This window comes from Sturnira hondurensis, unplaced genomic scaffold, assembly GCF_014824575.4.
Source record: "Sturnira hondurensis isolate 20B ecotype Veracruz unplaced genomic scaffold, ASM1482457v3 Scaffold0025379, whole genome shotgun sequence".
In the NCBI taxonomy this organism is placed as follows: Eukaryota; Metazoa; Chordata; class Mammalia; order Chiroptera; family Phyllostomidae; genus Sturnira; species Sturnira hondurensis.
In genome coordinates this window covers 1919965-1938886 of record NW_028098010.1, presented here as the reverse complement: position 1 = coordinate 1938886, position 18922 = coordinate 1919965, and positions in this window count along the sequence as shown.

Sequence of the window (18922 nt, the reverse complement as noted above, 5' to 3'; positions counted from 1 at the left end):
CAAAAGACCTACACAGACTGAAAGTGAAGGGCTGGAAACAAATTTTCCAAGCAAACGAACAAGAAAAGAAAGCTAGGATAGAAATACTCATAGCAGACAAAATAGACTTCAAAAAAGGGCCATAAAGAGAGACTCAGAAGGTCACTTCATAATACNGGCCCTTTTTTGAAGTCTATTTTGTCTGCTATGAGTATTTCTATCCTAGCTTTCTTTTCTTGTTCGTTTGCTTGGAAAATTTGTTTCCAGCCCTTCACTTTCAGTCTGTGTAGGTCTTTTGTCCTGAGGTGGGTCTCCTATAGGCAGCATATGTGTGGGCCATGCTTTCTTATCCATTCAGCTATTCCATGTCTTTTCATTGGAGTATTTAATCCATTTACATTTAATGTTATTATTGATAGGTACTTACTCATTGCCATTTTTGTACCTGTGTTGCTCTCTGTCTCTCTTCCTTCCTCTCCTTAAAGCAGTCCTTTTAGCATCTCTTGCAGAGCTGGTTTGGTGGAGGCATATGCTTTCAGACTTCTTTTGTCTTGGAAGCTCTTTATTTGGCCTTCTATCTTGATTGAAGATTGGCCTTGCTGGGTAAAGTAGCCTTGGTTGCAGGCCTCTGGTTCTCATTACTTGGAACATTTCTTGCCATTCTCTTCTTGCTTGGAGCAGTTCCATTGAGAAGGCAGTAGCTAAGCTTATTGGGGCTCCCTTGCATGTTACTTCCTTTTTCTCCCTTGCTGCCTTTGGGATTCTCTCTTTATCTTGGGATTTTGCCATTTTAATGATGATATGTCTTGAAGTGGGCCTCTTTGTGTTGCTCATGATTGGGATTCTCTGTGATTCCTGGATTTGTGTGACTTTTTGTCTCATCAAACTAGGGAAGTTTTCCCTCATTACTTTTTCAAATAGGTTTTCTATCCCTGGTTCTTCTTCTTCTCCTTCTGGTATCCCTATTATTCAGATATTATTATGTTTTATATTGTCTTGTATTCTCCTTAATCCTTCCTCATTCTTTCTGAGCCTCTTTTTCTTTTCTTGCTCTTTCTGTGAGTTTTTTTCTACTTTGTCCTCCAACTCACTGATCTGATCTTCTGCTTCATTGATCCTGCTTTTGATTCCTTCTACTGTGTTCTTCAGTTCAGAAATTGTATTCTTCATTTCCTCTTGGCCCTTGCTGATAGTTTCTGTTTCCTTTTTCATGTTGATGTAGGTTGCGGTGAGTTCGTTGTAGCTCCCCTCTAGTTTCTGGTAGCTCATGGTGAGCTCTTTGAACTTCCTGATAACCAGTGCTTTGAATTCAATATCTGACAGTTAACTTGCCTCTATTTCCTCTAACATTCTTTCTGAGGCTTCCTCTTTTCATTTCATTTGGGGATTGTTTCTTTGTCTTCCCATTGTTTGTGATACTCTTCTTGTTAGCCTCAGCTTCTTAAATTGAGGTGTTCTGACTCCCTGGGTTTATGGTGTGATCTTCTGTGGTAGAATACCTGTGAAATTCAGTGGTGCAGTCTCCTTCGGGTATCCTGGTGTTCTCTGCTTCCACCTTCTTCTTTTTGTGTGTGTTTCCTGTTCAAGGGGGAGGCAAAATGTTTTATGACAGCGGGAGAGTATTTTATGATATTTACAGTCACAGCTGGTACAGAAGAGATAGAAGATCTTTAGCCTATACATAATGTTAACCACAATCTTCAACCCAACTTGCCACTTTTCAGAAAGGACGGAGAAAAGATAAGTTTCTTTTTTGGGAGGGAAGGGTTGTGAGTTGGAACTAGAAAGCAGTGAGGTTGTGGGAGGTCAGATTCTGCAGTCAGGTGAGAGTAAAGGATAGTAAATAGGTGTGATGTGTGAGTAAATAGAGTTAATCACTACTGTAATAGAATTCCGGAGACTGTGAAGTGGGCTAAGATCCGGGAGATGTGTTGTGAAGTATTTACAGTTCTATAGAACAGCTATTATTTACAATAATATTAGAGCAACAATCATATGGCAGACTCTGTGTGATCTGCATAACATGAATAGGGGGTATAGAACTCTGGGTAGTGTGCTAAAGGAAAACAAGTGGCGTGAAGTATAGAAAATTAGCAATACACTGTGGAGGAGAGAACGGGGGAAACCTGTCAAATGATACAATATAACCAGCCAAGGCCAAGAAGCCTATACAGAAAGAGGAGGAATACAAAGATACTATTAAAATATAAAAGAAGTGAGAATAATGAAAAAATAATCATCATACAAATATGCAGCAACTTGTGGCTTCTCTGCTATAGCAAAGTGAAATTTGTCTCTCTGTCTCTACTGTCTCTACTGTTGGGATGTGCTGTCCTTGGGTCCAACACTGGTCTTTTAGCAGTTCTAAGTTGTTTGTGTCAGTTGCGGGGAAAAAAAAAAAGGGCAGGAGAAGTGAGGAAAATGTGACAAGTTTGGAAAGAAAGGAGGAAGAAATAAAACAGGAAAAGAGAAAAGGGAGGAAAGAAGTATTGAAAGATACAACAATAATAAAATTTAAAAGATAAAAGATTACTTTAAAGAAATCTCCTGTTGGTTTCAAACTGGGCAAACTGTTTTTCTGGATGTAGCAGGCTGAGGGGCGATTGTTGTGGTCTCTCTGGGAATGCTCTTCTAACAGCCAACCAGGCGCCTCTCCCCAGTGTCCCAGGAAGGACTTCTAGGTCTTCCTCAGAGCAGTCTTTTCCCGGAGTCATTGCAGTTGGTTTGGTTGTGGGTGGGGGGCGGGCGCCCATGTTTACCAGCCAGGTTGCCTGGGTCCTAGGGGTTCAAGTGCAGACCCATCCCTTTTCTGTGGGGGAACTCCAACCCCCCCCCCCCTCCAACTTCCAGTTCGCTGCCAGGCTGGAGTGGAGCAGACCAAGCGGCTGTAGCAAGAGAATCCTTAAGTTTACTTCCCACCAAATTTCTCCTTAAGCAAGCCTGCCTCTCAGCACAGCCTAAGCCCCCAGCCAAACCGGTGACTATCGGAGTCAGAGCCCCACACCGCGCCTCTCAGTTCTCCTGAGCTGGTGGACACAGAATCTGAGGCTGATCTCCACCCTTTGTCCTCAGCACCCTCTCTGCAAGCTCTAGCAAATAGGTCTCTTCAGGCACCCAACCTTGCTTGGCTGGGGAGGGAGGGAGCAGATAACCCAGTTCTCTCTCAAGGATCCTTTGGCAGGTTCAGGGCTCCGGAAGAGCCCTTGGTAGAAGCACCAGGCTCTGGGCGCCAGGCGCTTGGCACAGGCTGAGGACACTGCTGCTCCTGTCTTTGCTCTGGTCCCTGAGACCCTACTGTCCTGCAGCCATCTCTTTACAGTCTGGTTTTTCAGTGTCATTTATGATTTCTGGTCTCGTATTTTGATATATGGGCTGGAACTGTTGGCTGTTTCTGCTGTTCCTCAGTAGATTGGCCAAGATTTTCTCCCATGTGTAGGGGAAATGGAATCTTCTCCGTCCTACTCCATCACCATCTTCCCTCAGTTCATTCATTTTTATAACATTAATTTTTATTCTCTTCATATGAGGTTTTATGTTTCATTTTATACATAAAATTGTCTTTTAAGTAACCAGAGATGTAATACTCTCTAATGTAATTATTTAAAAATTTTTGTGCCTCAAATTTCTCAAATTGAGGTTCTTCTATTGTCCTATGCAAGATATGTCTTCATTCTATTGTACCTGCTTTCTAGTAGAAATAACTGGTATTTTTACAATTTGGCCTTTAATAATGCTCATATTTTTATATTTACAGAGTACATTTTCCTATGTTAATTTTACTAGTGACTCTACTTCCAAGTTAATTTTCTTTTAGAAAAACATTAGAACAGCACACATAACTGTCACCAAACTATATCTGAAATAAGATCACTTGGGAACACTGGTCAAAAAAGATGTGTAATCAGTACACATCTTTTGTGTACTGAAGCTTGTGTAATGAAACAAGCTTCCCCAAGCAAGCAAAAGAAGATTGTAGGTTGTTTAAAGACATCAAGACATGGGGCACGCATTTCAAGAATGTTAAACACAGAGCAGGGAGAAGTCCACTGGGATGTTTTGCTGCATTATAGTTTATACCTCTATCTGGCCTTCTAATGATTTCCTGTGTACCCCTAATGAGAGAGGGGAAAGGAGAAACTCTCTTGTAACTAGTCTAATAGATGTCCTTAACATCAAATATTGGTAGATGTCCTTAAAATTAGATATCTGGACTTCCTCCAACTGGTATCTTTTAAACCCCCATTGAGTAACAGGAAAATAAGATGAGTGAATCCATTATAAGTGAATTCTTTGCTTCCACCAGATTATTTTAGCATCATTGTCATCAGATCTGTCATTTCATTCAAAAAAACTCTTGGGTTCACTGATTATCACTCCTCTCACTCATCTTTGAAATGGTTGTAGCACCCCATTTGTGTGGTCCAATTTCCCATCTAAATTTGATTCATTCATTCCCCAGTATGGGTATTTGATGTGTTTTCCCCCCCAGTGGTATCCATGAAATGAAATTGTCTCTTACTGGCTCTTATCATACTAGGATTCAGAATACTCCTTTTGGAAAGACTGCAGGTCTTAATAGATTATAGAGAATTCAATAAAATGCAGAGAGCTTAAGAATTATTTTTTATAAAATTTAAAATCCATTTTGCTTATGTTAAACTAGTTTTCTGCAGAGGATGAAGAATCCTGCTGGAAATCAGGACTGTGTGGCATTCAAGTCTGCTCAGAGCAAGCAGCCAAGCATAGCGCTCACTGGTTTACAGATTTGCATTGTTCTGCTAACTTTCCTATGCCAAAAACACTCAGTTGCTCCATTTCACCAGCCTCTAAGGTCACAAGACAGACAGTTCTTTCTTGATTACTCAAATACAGGTCTGATTCAGAGGGGAGAAAAGGGAGCTGCAAACAGTTAACACTAAGGAAGGGCAAGGCTGCTTTCACTTTTTAAGCCAAACTGATGAATCACTACATCCATGACTAATTGGGCTATTAAAATGTGCCCAGTAATATAGCCTGTTTTTCAGAAAGGAAAATACCAAAGGAGACACACAGAAATATGGAAGAAAACTAGATACTTTTACATGAGTGAAGATAGCCCAATAATCACAACTGGCTTAATACATATCTGTATGTAGTCTTTCAAAAAGTCCTAGAAAATGTGGAAACAGCATTGCTTTCAACCTGGCTTTCCTCACAAAAGTTAACTTCATGGCTCAAATAAGTTTTCTAAATATTTTCCAAATCTTACAAGGTTAAGCTCAGATAGTGACTTAAATAAATTATAAAACAGAAGTTTTTTGTTTCATGGAAATGATAAAACAGTCTGACTTTACATATATGTATATACACATGTTAATATGTAATGAATATGCGTAAAATAGAAATACACACATATAAAGGCATGTGTGCATTTATATGCATGCACAATATGTGCATATTATATGTACATGTATGTGGGTCCATGTTTTCTTTACATAGGCATGAAGAAATTACATAAATAGAAAAGTCTTTTTTTCAGTTTAATTATTTTTCAAGTACAGTTTTTGTCTATTGCTCCCATCCCAATCCCCCACCCCATGCTCCCCCCTCCCTCCCATTTCCACCCTTCTTAGTTGTTGTCCATGTATCCTCTATATTTGTTCCTCTAAATCCCTCCTCTATTTCCCCTCAAATTCCCTCCCCGCACCCCTCTGGTCACTGTCAGCCTGTTCTCTATTTCAGTGTGTTTGGTTATATTTTGCTCGCTTGTTTGTTTTGTTGTTTACATTCCTGTTAAAGGTGAGATCATATGGTATTTTTCCTTCAACACCTGGCTTATTTAACTCAGCATAATGCTTTCCATTTCCACCTATGATGTTGCAAAAGGTAGGAGCTTTTTCTTTCTTTCTGCTGCATAGAATTCCATTGTGTATATGTACCGTAATTTCTTGATCCATTAATTTACTGACGGGCACCAAGGGTGTTTCCATCTCCTGGCTATTATAAATTGTGCTGCTGTGAACACTGGGGGACATATGTTCTTTTGGATTGGTGTTTTAGGGTTCTTAGGATATAATCCCAGCAGTGGAATTGCTGGGTCAGAAGGCAGGACCATTTTTAGTTTTCTTAGAAAATTCCATACTGTTTTCCATAATGGTTGTACCAGTCTTCAATCCCACCAACAGTGAACCTGGGTCCCCTTTTCCCCACAACCTCTCCAACATTCGTTGATTGTTGCTTTGCTTATGATACCCATTCTGACCTGTGTAAAGTGGTATCTCATTGTGGTTTTAATTTGCATGTCTCTGATAGCTAATGATATTGAGCATCTTTTCATGTGTCTCTGATTCCTCTGTATGTCCTCCTTGGAGAAGTGTCTGTTCAAGTCCTTTTCCCATTTTTTAATTGGGTTAGTTTTCTTCTTAGAGTGAATTCATGTGAGTTCTTTGTATATTTTGGAGATTAAACCTTTGTCTGAAGTTATCATTGGCAAATATGTTTTCCCATAGAGTTGGCTCTCTTTTTATTTTAATACCGTTTTCTTTAGCCAGGCAGAAGCTTTTCATTTTGATGAGATCCCATTTGTTTATTCTTTCCTTTATATTCCTTGCTCTAGGGGACATATCAGAAAATTATTACTGCATGAAATACCTGATATTTTCCGGCCAATGTTCTCCTCTAGGACTTTAATGGTTTCACGGCTTATATTTAATTCTTGAATCCACCTTGAATTTATTTTGGTGTATGGTGTAAGTCGGTGCTCAAGGTTCATTTTTCTGCATGTAGCTGTCCAGTTCCCCCAACATCATTTGTTAAAGAGGCTATTTTTACTTCATTTTATGTAACTTCCCCCTTTGTCAAATATTAATTGACTGTAGAGAGTTGGGTTTATTTCTGGGCTCTCTGTTCTATTCCATTGGTCTATGTGCCTGTTTTTGTGCCAGTACCAGGCTGTTTTGATTACAGTGGCCTTGTAGTACAGTTTCATATCAGGTATTGTGATCCCTCCTACTTTGTTCTTCTTTCTCAGAATTGCAGCTGCAATTCGGGGTCTCTCATAGTTCTACATAAATTTTTCAAGTGTTTGTTCTATGTCTGTGAAATATACCATTGGTACTTTAATAAGTATTGCATTATCTGTAAATTGCTTTGAGTACTATGGACATTTTGATGATGTTAATTCTTCCAGTCCATGAACATGGTATATGTTTCCATTTGTTTGTGTCTTCCTTAATTTCTTTCTTCAGTTTTGAGTACTTTTCTACACATAGGTCTTTTACCTCTTTGGTTAGGTTTATTCCCAGGTATTTTATTTTTCTTTTTGCTATATCGAATGAGATTTTTTTCTTGATTTCTGCTTCTGCTGTTTCATTGTTGGCATATAAAAATGCCTTTGATTTCTGGATATTAACTTTGTAACTCACTGTTTTGCCAAATTCATTTATTAGTTCGGGCAGTTTTTTGGTAAAGTATAGGATTTTCCATGTACACTATCATGTCATCTGCAAGCAATGACAGTTTTGTTTCCTCCTTTCTGATTTGCATGCCTTTTGTTTCCTCTTCTTGTCTGATCGTTGTGGCTAAAACTTCCGATATTATATTGAATAGAAGTGGTGAAAGTGGATGACCTTGCCTTATTCCTGATGTTAGTGGAAAAGATTTTAGTTTTTGCCCATTGAGTATGATGTTGGCTGTAGGTCCCTCATATATGGCCTTTATTATATTGAGGAATGCACCCTCTATTCCCACTTTGCTGAGTACCTTTATCATAAATGGGTGTTGTACCTTATCAAAAGCTTTTTCCGCATCTATTGGTATGATCAATAGAAGGGTTTTTGTCTTTGTTCTTGTTTATGTGATGTATTACATTTACTGATTTGCGAATATTGAACCATCCTTGAATCCTTGGAATGAATCCCACTTGGTCGTGGTGTATGATCTTTTTGATGTATTGTTGGATGCGATTTGCCAATATTTTGTTAAGGATTTTACTGTCTATGTTCATCAGTGATATTGGTCGGAAGTTTTCTTTCTTTGTTGTGTCTCTATCTGATTTTGGAATTAGGATGATGCTGGCTTCATAAAAAGAGTTTGGGAGTCTTCCATCATTTTGGATTTTTTGGAATAGTCTGTGAAGAATAGGGGTTAGTTCTTCCTTAAATGCTTTATAGAATTCTCCTGTGAAACCATCTGGTCCAGGGCTTTTGTGTGATGGGAGTTTTTTGATTACTGCTTCAATTTCATCTGGTGTTATAGGTCTGTTCAGGTTTTCCACTTCTTCTTCATTGCGTTTTGGAAGACTATATTTTTCTAGAAATTTGTCCATTTCACCTAGATTTTCAAATTTCTTGGCATACAGCTCTTCACAGTAATTTCTTACAATCCCTTCTACTTCTGTGGTGTCAGTTGTAATCTCTTCTGTTTCATTTCTGATTGTGTTTATTTGTGTCCTCTCTCTTCTTTTCTTGATGAGCCTACTTAAAGCCTTGTCAATTTTGTTTATCTTTGCAAAAACCAGCTCCTGGATTCATTGATCCTTAGAATTGTCCTTTTAGTCTCTATGTCATTTAATTCAGTTCTGATTTTGGTTATTTCCTTCCTTTTACTGGCTCTGTGCTGTCTTTGTTGTTGTTCCTCGAGTTCTTGCAGGCTTTGGGTTAGGTTGTTTGTTTGAAATGTTTCTATCTTCTTTAGGTAAGCCTGTATTGCTATGAACTTCTCTCTCAGGACTGCCTTTGCTGTGTCCCATAAATTTTGGGTTATCATGAGTTCATTTTCATTTGTTTCCAGAAGCTTTTTGATTTCTTCCCTAATTTCAATCTTGACCCATTCATTGTTTAATAGCATGCCATTCAATCTCCATGATTTTGAGTGTTTGGGGTATTTTTCTTTGGGGTGGTTTCCAGATGCTGTGTCTTGTGGTCAGAGACGATGCTTGTTATGATTTCAATTTTCTTGAATTTGTTGAGGTTTTTTTTGTATCCCATCATGTGATCCATCTTTGAAAATGTTCCATGTACATTTGAATATATATAGCAGTTAAGTCCATTTCACCTAGGGAGTTGTTCAATGCCACAGTATCTTTGTTGATATTTTGTTTGGAAGATCTGTCCATTTTTGACAGTGGAGTGTTAAAATACCCTACTATGATTGTGTTGCTGTCAATATCTTTCTTGAAGTCCTCTGGGATTTTCTTTATACATTTGGGTGCTCCTAGGTTGAGTGCATATATATTTACGATGTTAATGTCTTCTTGGTGGATTCTTCCCTTGAGTATTATGAAGTGACCTTCTGAGTCTCTCTTTATGGCCCTTTTTTGAAGTCTATTTTGTCTGCTATGAGTATTTCTATCCTAGCTTTCTTTTCTTGTTCGTTTGCTTGGAAAATTTGTTTCCAGCCCTTCACTTTCAGTCTGTGTAGGTCTTTTGTCCTGAGGTGGGTCTCCTATAGGCAGCATATGTGTGGGCCATGCTTTCTTATCCATTCAGCTATTCCATGTCTTTTCATTGGAGTATTTAATCCATTTACATTTAATGTTATTATTGATAGGTACTTACTCATTGCCATTTTTGTACCTGCGTTGCTCTCTGTCTCTCTTCCTTCCTCTCCTTAAAGCAGTCCTTTTAGCATCTCTTGCAGAGCTGGTTTGGTGGAGGCATATGCTTTCAGACTTCTTTTGTCTTGGAAGCTCTTTATTTGGCCTTCTATCTTGATTGAAGATTGGCCTTGCTGGGTAAAGTAGCCTTGGTTGCAGGCCTCTGGTTCTCATTACTTGGAACATTTCTTGCCATTCTCTTCTTGCTTGGAGCATTTCCATTGAGAAGGCAGTAGCTAAGCTTATTGGGGCTCCCTTGCATGTTACTTCCTTTTTCTCCCTTGCTGCCTTTGGGATTCTCTCTTTATCTTGGGATTTTGCCATTTTAATGATGATATGTCTTGAAGTGGGCCTCTTTGTGTTGCTCATGATTGGGATTCTCTGTGATTCCTGGATTTGTGTGACTTTTTGTCTCATCAAACTAGGGAAGTTTTCCCTCATTACTTTTTCAAATAGGTTTTCTATCCCTGGTTCTTCTTCTTCTCCTTCTGGTATCCCTATTATTCAGATATTATTATGTTTTATATTGTCTTGTATTCTCCTTAATCCTTCCTCATTCTTTCTGAGCCTCTTTTTCTTTTCTTGCTCTTTCTGTGAGTTTTTTTCTACTTTGTCCTCCAACTCACTGATCTGATCTTCTGCTTCATTGATCCTGCTTTTGATTCCTTCTACTGTGTTCTTCAGTTCAGAAATTGTATTCTTCATTTCCTCTTGGCCCTTGCTGATAGTTTCTGTTTCCTTTTTCATGTTGATGTAGGTTGCGGTGAGTTCGTTGTAGCTCCCCTCTAGTTTCTGGTAGCTCATGGTGAGCTCTTTGAACTTCCTGATAACCAGTGCTTTGAATTCAATATCTGACAGTTAACTTGCCTCTATTTCCTCTAACATTCTTTCTGAGGCTTCCTCTTTTCATTTCATTTGGGGATTGTTTCTTTGTCTTCCCATTGTTTGTGATACTCTTCTTGTTAGCCTCAGCTTCTTAAATTGAGGTGTTCTGACTCCCTGGGTTTATGGTGTGATCTTCTGTGGTAGAATACCTGTGAAATTCAGTGGTGCAGTCTCCTTCGGGTATCCTGGTGTTCTCTGCTTCCACCTTCTTCTTTTTGTGTGTGTTTCCTGTTCAAGGGGGAGGCAAAATGTTTTATGACAGTGGGAGAGTATTTTATGATATTTACAGTCACAGCTGGTACAGAAGAGATAGAAGATCTTTAGCCTATACATAATGTTAACCACAATCTTCAACCCAACTTGCCACTTTTCAGAAAGGACGGAGAAAAGATAAGTTTCTTTTTTGGGAGGGAAGGGTTGTGAGTTGGAACTAGAAAGCAGTGAGGTTGTGGGAGGTCAGATTCTGCAGTCAGGTGAGAGTAAAGGATAGTAAATAGGTGTGATGTGTGAGTAAATAGAGTTAATCACTACTGTAATAGAATTCCGGAGACTGTGAAGTGGGCTAAGATCCGGGAGATGTGTTGTGAAGTATTTACAGTTCTATAGAACAGCTATTATTTACAATAATATTAGAGCAACAATCATATGGCAGACTCTGTGTGATCTGCATAACATGAATAGGGGGTATAGAACTCTGGGTAGTGTGCTAAAGGAAAACAAGTGGCGTGAAGTATAGAAAATTAGCAATACACTGTGGAGGAGAGAACGGGGGAAACCTGTCAAATGATACAATATAACCAGCCAAGGCCAAGAAGCCTATACAGAAAGAGGAGGAATACAAAGATACTATTAAAATATAAAAGAAGTGAGAATAATGAAAAAATAATCATCATACAAATATGCAGCAACTTGTGGCTTCTCTGCTATAGCAAAGTGAAATTTGTCTCTCTGTCTCTACTGTCTCTACTGTTGGGATGTGCTGTCCTTGGGTCCAACACTGGTCTTTTAGCAGTTCTAAGTTGTTTGTGTCAGTTGCGGGGAAAAAAAAAAAGGGCAGGAGAAGTGAGGAAAATGTGACAAGTTTGGAAAGAAAGGAGGAAGAAATAAAACAGGAAAAGAGAAAAGGGAGGAAAGAAGTATTGAAAGATACAACAATAATAAAATTTAAAAGATAAAAGATTACTTTAAAGAAATCTCCTGTTGGTTTCAAACTGGGCAAACTGTTTTTCTGGATGTAGCAGGCTGAGGGGCGATTGTTGTGGTCTTTCTGGTAACACTCTCCTAAGAGCTAAGCTGCCGCCTCTCCCCAGTATCCCATGAAGGGGATGCAGTTCCTCTTCAGAGCACTTTCCCTGGGGGTCCTTGTTGTGGGACTGGGGTGTGGGGGCATGCCAGCCAGGCTGCCTAGGTCCTGAGGTATCTGACATGGGCTCTTCCCAGTTCTGTGGGGGAATTCATGCTTCCGCCCAATCTCTGGATTTCTGCCAGGAAATCCTTCAGTTTACTTTCCAAAAAATTTCTCCTTAGGAAAGCCTGTCCCCCAGCGCAGCCTAAACCCCCAGCCATACCCGTGACTATGGGAATCAGAGCCCAACACTGCGCCTCTCAAATCTCCCAAGCTGGTGAACACAGAGTCCAAGGTTGATCTTGGCCCTTTGTCCTTAGTACAAACTCTACAAACTCTACAAACTCTAGCCAACAGGTCTCTTTAGGCACTCAGCCTTGCTTGGCTGGGAAAGGAGGGAGCTGATAACCTAGTTCTCTCCCAACTACCCTTTGGAAGGCCTGAGGCTCCTGAAGAGTCCATGGTAGACGCATGGGCGCCGGATGCTGGTGCAGGCTGAGGCCGCTGCTGCTCCTGTCTTTGCTCAGGTCCCTGAGACCCTACTGTCCTGCTGCCGTCCCCTTACCGTCTGGTTTTTCAGTGTTGGTTAGAATTTCTGGTCTCTTATTTTCATATATGCTGGGGAACTGTTGGCTGTTTGTGCTGTTTCTCTGTAGATAGGCTAGGATTTTCTCCCATGTGTACGGGGAAATGGAATCTGCTTCGTCCTACTCCATTGCCATCTTCCCTCAAAATACAGACTTTAAAACCAATGGCATAACAGACCAAACGGACATTTCATAATAATATAGGGAACAATTCAATATAAGAATATAACCCCTGTAAACATTTACCACCCCTGATATAGGAGCAACTAAATTCACAGAGCAAATACTGATGGACATAGAAAGGGCGAGATTATTTACAGTGATACACTAGGAACTTTATCTAACACCTGATTTACAGCAAAGGCTAAAGCATCTAGATATAGAAAATCAGCAAGGGAACAACCACTTTAAAAGACACATTAAATAAGATGGTCTTAACTGATATTTAAAAAAACACGTTCTACTCCAAAACAGCAGAATATATATATTTTTAAAGTTCACATAAAAAAAATTGGGGGATAGACCGCATGTTGGGCCACAAAACAAGTCTCAATAAATTTAAAAAGACAAATTATGCCAATCATCTACTCTGATCACAATGATATGAAGCCTGAAATCAATTACAAGAAGAAAATTGATAAAATATACAAGTAGAAGCCACTAAACAGGCTACTAAACAATGAATTGTTTAACAACAAAACCAAAGAGGAAATCAAAAGATACCTTGAAGCAAATAAAAAGGAAAACACTATAACCTAAAATCTATAAGATAGAGACAAAGAAGTTATAAGAGGTAAATTTAAAACAATAGAGGCCTATCCCCCAAATTAAGAAAAATCTCAAGTAAGTGATCTAAGCACATACCTAATGGAACTGGAAAAAGAAAAGCAAATAAAGCCCAGTATAATTAGAAGGAAGGAAACAATAAAGATTAGAGCAAAATAAATAGAGTCTAAAAAATACAAAATATCAATGAAACCAATAGCCGGTTCTTTGAGAAGATTGACAAAATTGATAAACCTTTAATAAGACTGATAAAGAGAAAAAGACAGAACCCAAATAAAATTGAAATGAAAGAGAAGTGACTGTTACAGAAAAATGAAGGGACCAGACACCGAGGGGTTCAGGAGCACGATCTTTATTACATGCACGGGCTCAGAGGAGAGTGATCTCCAAATTCTGAGCCCCGAACAGTGGCAGGGGTCTTACTCCTGTCTTTCTTTCCAAGCTATGTGGCAAAAGCAGGCTACAGAAGCAGATGCGGAAGTTATGTGTATTTCCTTATTCGGGGATATCTGAGGTGCTGGATCTCTCTTGTGGCTGCGTGGCAGAAGCAAGTTACAGAAGCAGATGCGGAAGTTAGATTACTCTGTGGCATTCTTAGGCTAGCGGGAGGGGGCTTTTTCCCTATCATGACAACACACACCACAGAAATACAAAGGATTGTAAGTAAATTCTATGAACAATTATATTCCCAAATGTGAACAACCTGGAAGAAATGAATAATTTTTAGAAACATATAATTTCTGATACTGAGTTTAGAAGATAAAGAGAATCTAAACAGACCAATAACTCCTAACAAAATCAAATTGGGAATAATAATAAAAAAACTTGTAAGAAACAAAAATCCTGGACCACATGGCTTCACAGATGAATTTTGCTAAACATTAAAAGAAGAATTAACACCTACCCTTTAGAAAATATTACAAAAAATGAAGAAGAATAAATGCTTCAATTTCACTTGAAGCCATAATTACCCTGATTTTATAAACAAAGACATTACAAAAAAAGAATATTATGGGCCAAAATCTCTGACAAATATAGATACAAAATCCTCAAAATTAGCAAACTGAACATACACTGAAAAGATTATACACCATACACTGAAAAGATTATACACCATAATCAAGTGGGATTTATTCTTGGGATGCAAGATTGGTTTAATATCTGCAAATCAATTAACATGATACACCACATAAACAAAATTAAGCATACAAATTGTACATTCATACCAGTAGATGCAGAAAAAGCATTAGACAAAATCTAGCATTTATTTACAAAAAAACTCCAGGCAAAGTGAGACTAGATGGAACATATATCAACATAACAAATACTGTGTATGACAAACTCACAAGCATTATACTCAACTAAGAAAAGCTAAAACTGTTTTCCTCCAGATCAGGAGCAATGCAAGGATGTGTATTTTTACCACTTTTATTCAACATAGTACTGGGATCTTTAGCCACAGAATAAAACAGGAAGGAAGAAATAAAAAGCATTCGCATTGTAAAGGAAGAAGCAAAATTGTCATTATTTGCAGATGACATGATACTATAAAGAGAGAACTCTAAAGATTCCACCAAAAAGTTATTAGATGTGATAAGTGAATTCAGTAAAGAGCAGCATAAGAATTTTATACACCAATCACAAACTATCAGAATAAGAAAATAAGAAAGCAATTCCATTAGCAGTTGCATAAAAAAATAAAAATACCTAAAATAAAATTTTAACCAATGAGGTAAAGATCCTGTACTTGAACAATTATGACAATGAAGAAAGAAATGGAAGAAGATACTAATAAATGGGAACATATAAACATATACCATGATCATGGTTAGGAAGAATTAATAACATTAATATGCCCATACTACCCCAAATAATCTATAGTTTCAATGCAATCCCTGTCAAAATACCAATGTCATTTTTCTCAGAAGTAGAATAAATAATTCTAAAATTTATGTGGAATCACAAATGACCAATAGCCAAAGCAATCTTGAGAAAGAACAAAGTTCAGGATATCATGTTACCCTATTTCAAACTACATAGATCAATACAACACAACAGGGAGCCTTTTTATTTATAGAAATAAACCCACATCTATATCATCAATTTATCTGTGACAAAGGAGACAAGGATATACAATTTTGCAAAGACAGTTTATTCAGTAAATAGTATTGGGAAAACAAGGCAGATACATGCCAAAAAAAAAAAAAAAAGAAACTAGACAACTTTCTTACATAATGCATAAGAATAAACTCAAAATGGATTAAAGACTTAAATGTAAGAACATAAAATCCCCAGAAGAAAACATAGTCAGTGCACTCCTTGATAATTTCTTATCAAAGAATAACTGTTGGTAATTTCTTTTTTTGACTCCTTTGGATATATTACCTCAGGCCAAGAAAACAAAGCAAAGAAACAAGCAAACAGACAAACAGATGGGACTACATCAGCTTGAAAAGTTTTTGCACAGCAAAGAACACTATCAACCAAACAAAAAGCCTACTGAATGGAAGAATATATTTGCTAATGATATATATGATAAGGGGTTAATATTCAAAGTATATGAGGAACTCATATAATTTAACACACTCCCCCCCAAATATCCCAAACAAAATTCAATTAAAATATGAGCAGAAGGCCTAAAAAGATATTGTCCATAAAGGACATGCAGATGGCCAATAGACATAGGAAAAGATGCTCAGTGTCAATAATAATCTTAGAATGCTAATTAAAATCACAGTAAAGTGTTACCTCACACCTGTCAAGATGGCTATCATCAATAAATCAACAAGCAAGTGTTGGCGAGAATGTGGAGAAAAGGGAAACCTCATGTGCTGTAGGTAGAGTTGCAAATTGGTATAGCCACTATGGAAAATATTACCCATGTTCCTCAAAAAATTAAAAATAAAACTGCCACATGACTCAGCAACCCCATTTTTGAATGGGATCCAAAAAGATTTGAAAAAATATATGCATTTCTATGTTCACTGCAGCATTATTTACAATAGCCAAATATGGAAACAAACTAAGTATCTATCCATTGATAGAAGATTGGATAAAGAAAAGGTGGTACGTGTGTATGCATATATATATAATGAAATGAAATACTACTCAGCCATAAAAAGGAATGAAATCTTATCATCCGCACCAGTATGTATGGACCTAGAGTTTATTGTGCTAAATGAAACACTCAGACAGAGAAAGACAAATGTCTTATATTTCTCTAATATGTGGAATCTGAAAAGCTAAAATAAATGGACAAACAACATAGAAACAAACTCATAGATACATAGAAGAAACTGATGATTGCCAGAAGGGATGGGGCTTAAGGGTGCTGGGTGAAGAAGGTGAATAGATCAAGACATACAAATTGACAATTACAAAATAGTCATGAGGATGTAAAGTACAGCATAGGGAATATAGTCAATAATATTATAATAACTATGTATGGTGATAGGTGAGTACTAGATTTACTGGAAGGATTGCTTCATAAGTTATATAAGTGACTAACCATTATGCTGTACACTTGAAACTAATATAATATTGAATGTTAGGTATAATTGAAATTTTTTAATACTTTATTAATTCATGTTTGCAAAAATCTGAGAGTTTTATGTGGAAATGAATTCTGAAAGGTCTAGTTTCATGTGTGTTCATTTTGCAAAAATCCATTGAGCTGTTCATTTATTATATATCTCCTCTCTTTTGTGAATATTTTATTTCAATAAAGTTTTTAAAAGGCAATTAATCTGCATATTCAATCAAATCTGAACATGATGGTAACCCAACTAAAATTTTTTCTTGCTTTTCTCTCTGCAAATTGCTTCTCAGTGACTTTTGAGTTTACCTCTTGTACATATCTGAGTCATTTATCACATTCATAAAATTTCTCTCCTTTTATAGGTGCTGCTTTTCATAATTAAAACAATGCAGTTTTTTTCAACTATTTGAGCAGAAAAATGTTACAAAACAACTCTAGATGTATAGGCAGCCTGTGACTCCCTCCCCAGGTCTCTTTTGCTCTTGGGAGTCTGGTATATTGACTGCTGATGCCACCATTATATCCCGACTTGCTACCACCTGACTCTAACACAGAAAAGCTGTTTCAGTTGCTCCCACTTAGAAAAATTAAGACAGACTGTATTTTCAAAATAAAATAAATTCTACTAAATAGAAATAAAGATGTACAATTGGAAATCTAGAAAAAAGGTGAACAGTGTAAGGGGCTCCACCTGCAGGGCCACCCTGTCCACCATGGAAGAAAATACCAAGACCTGATCTGCTTGGGGAGGGAAGGTGGCTGATCTCTCAAAGGAGAAGGGCCAGAAGCCTTTTTCTTAATGGGCTTTTATTGGGCTCATTTGCATAGGAATACAGAGTGTACAAGTAAAGCTCATCAATCACTGTCAGGCAGCAAGGATCAAACAATAGATAACATTCAAAGACTATGAGAGCTTATTTAGAGTCAGGGTCAGACATCTAAAAGTCCATAAAACTTTGGAGAAACAAATTCATTTTATGCTTGGAGCCTTATCATTTAAATTGAGGGTGTTAGCAAAGCAGGTTTCGTGGGATTTTATGCATTCTTTCTTCAGCCTGATCACCTCGGGAAACCTGCCCTTTCCAGCACAGGGCCCCACCCACATCTGGCATTGTTTCAGGCTTAAGGCATTGTTTTAGGCTTAAGTCGGGGTGGGGAAGTAAGGCAGCCATGAGATTAGGAGACTTCTTGCAGACAGAATGAGGACTCAGGCTATTTCAAAGCTGAGGGGCAAGGGTCCATCACCCTCTTTTGTATAGCCCCCCAAGTACTTCCCTGAGGATTCCCATTACCATGCCTGTCTTAGGTCATCCCTCCCTTGAGGAATCTTACTCATCATTGGCAAACTGGTCATCCACATGGGCCCAGGCAGGGTGAAGTAAAGTTGGCAGAGGCAGCACCTCTGTCAGGGAGATAAGCTTTGTCTCCTTAGTGGCTTATGGTCCCAAGGTCTTTTTATTGAGCCTTAGCCACCGCGGATTACAGTTTCTGAAACCAGGCAGAATGTTCCCAACAGAAGATTGCATTGAAATAGTTGGATTTCCAGTAGAGGTTCCTCATCCTATCATAACTACCTTATTAGACCACCCTTCCAAACCCATTTTCCTGTTGTAGGGAGGGGTAGGTAGTAGCTAACCTTAGTATTTAGTCCATAGCTTACAAAATATTTTGACAGGATCATGATGGAATTAGAGGGGGAATGAATATTTCTGAGGAATCCTGACCAGCAATGAAATGTAGTAAATAATGAGATTTGGATTGCTTCGTTTAACATAGAGTGAAAGTGTTTTTTATTCACATGATAGTGACATAATGTTGGTTGAGAAAATAGTGTTCTGTAAGTTTGAATAAAAGAAGTAATTGTTGACATTGGGCAGCAAAGGATAGTTAATGGACATGGCTCTCATTTGTGGCTGACCTATTATTTTTTTGAATACCCTTGTATACTTTAGGAAGCTATAACTTTATTTCTTGGTCTCCTTTGCATCTAGGATTTAGAATGTGATTCAACCAGATGCATATGTAAAAGTAATTAGGTGAATAAGGCAACAAATAACAGAGGAATCTTTTATTTTCTCATGATATATGCTGATTTGAGACTGTGGTATGAACCTAGAATTTTTATAAACCAAAAAATAGGTATGGAGCTAGGAGGAAAGGAAGCCAAATTTTATCAATTTCTGAAGGTGCACCAACTTATGAAAAAATTCATGAGGGCACAAATTCTG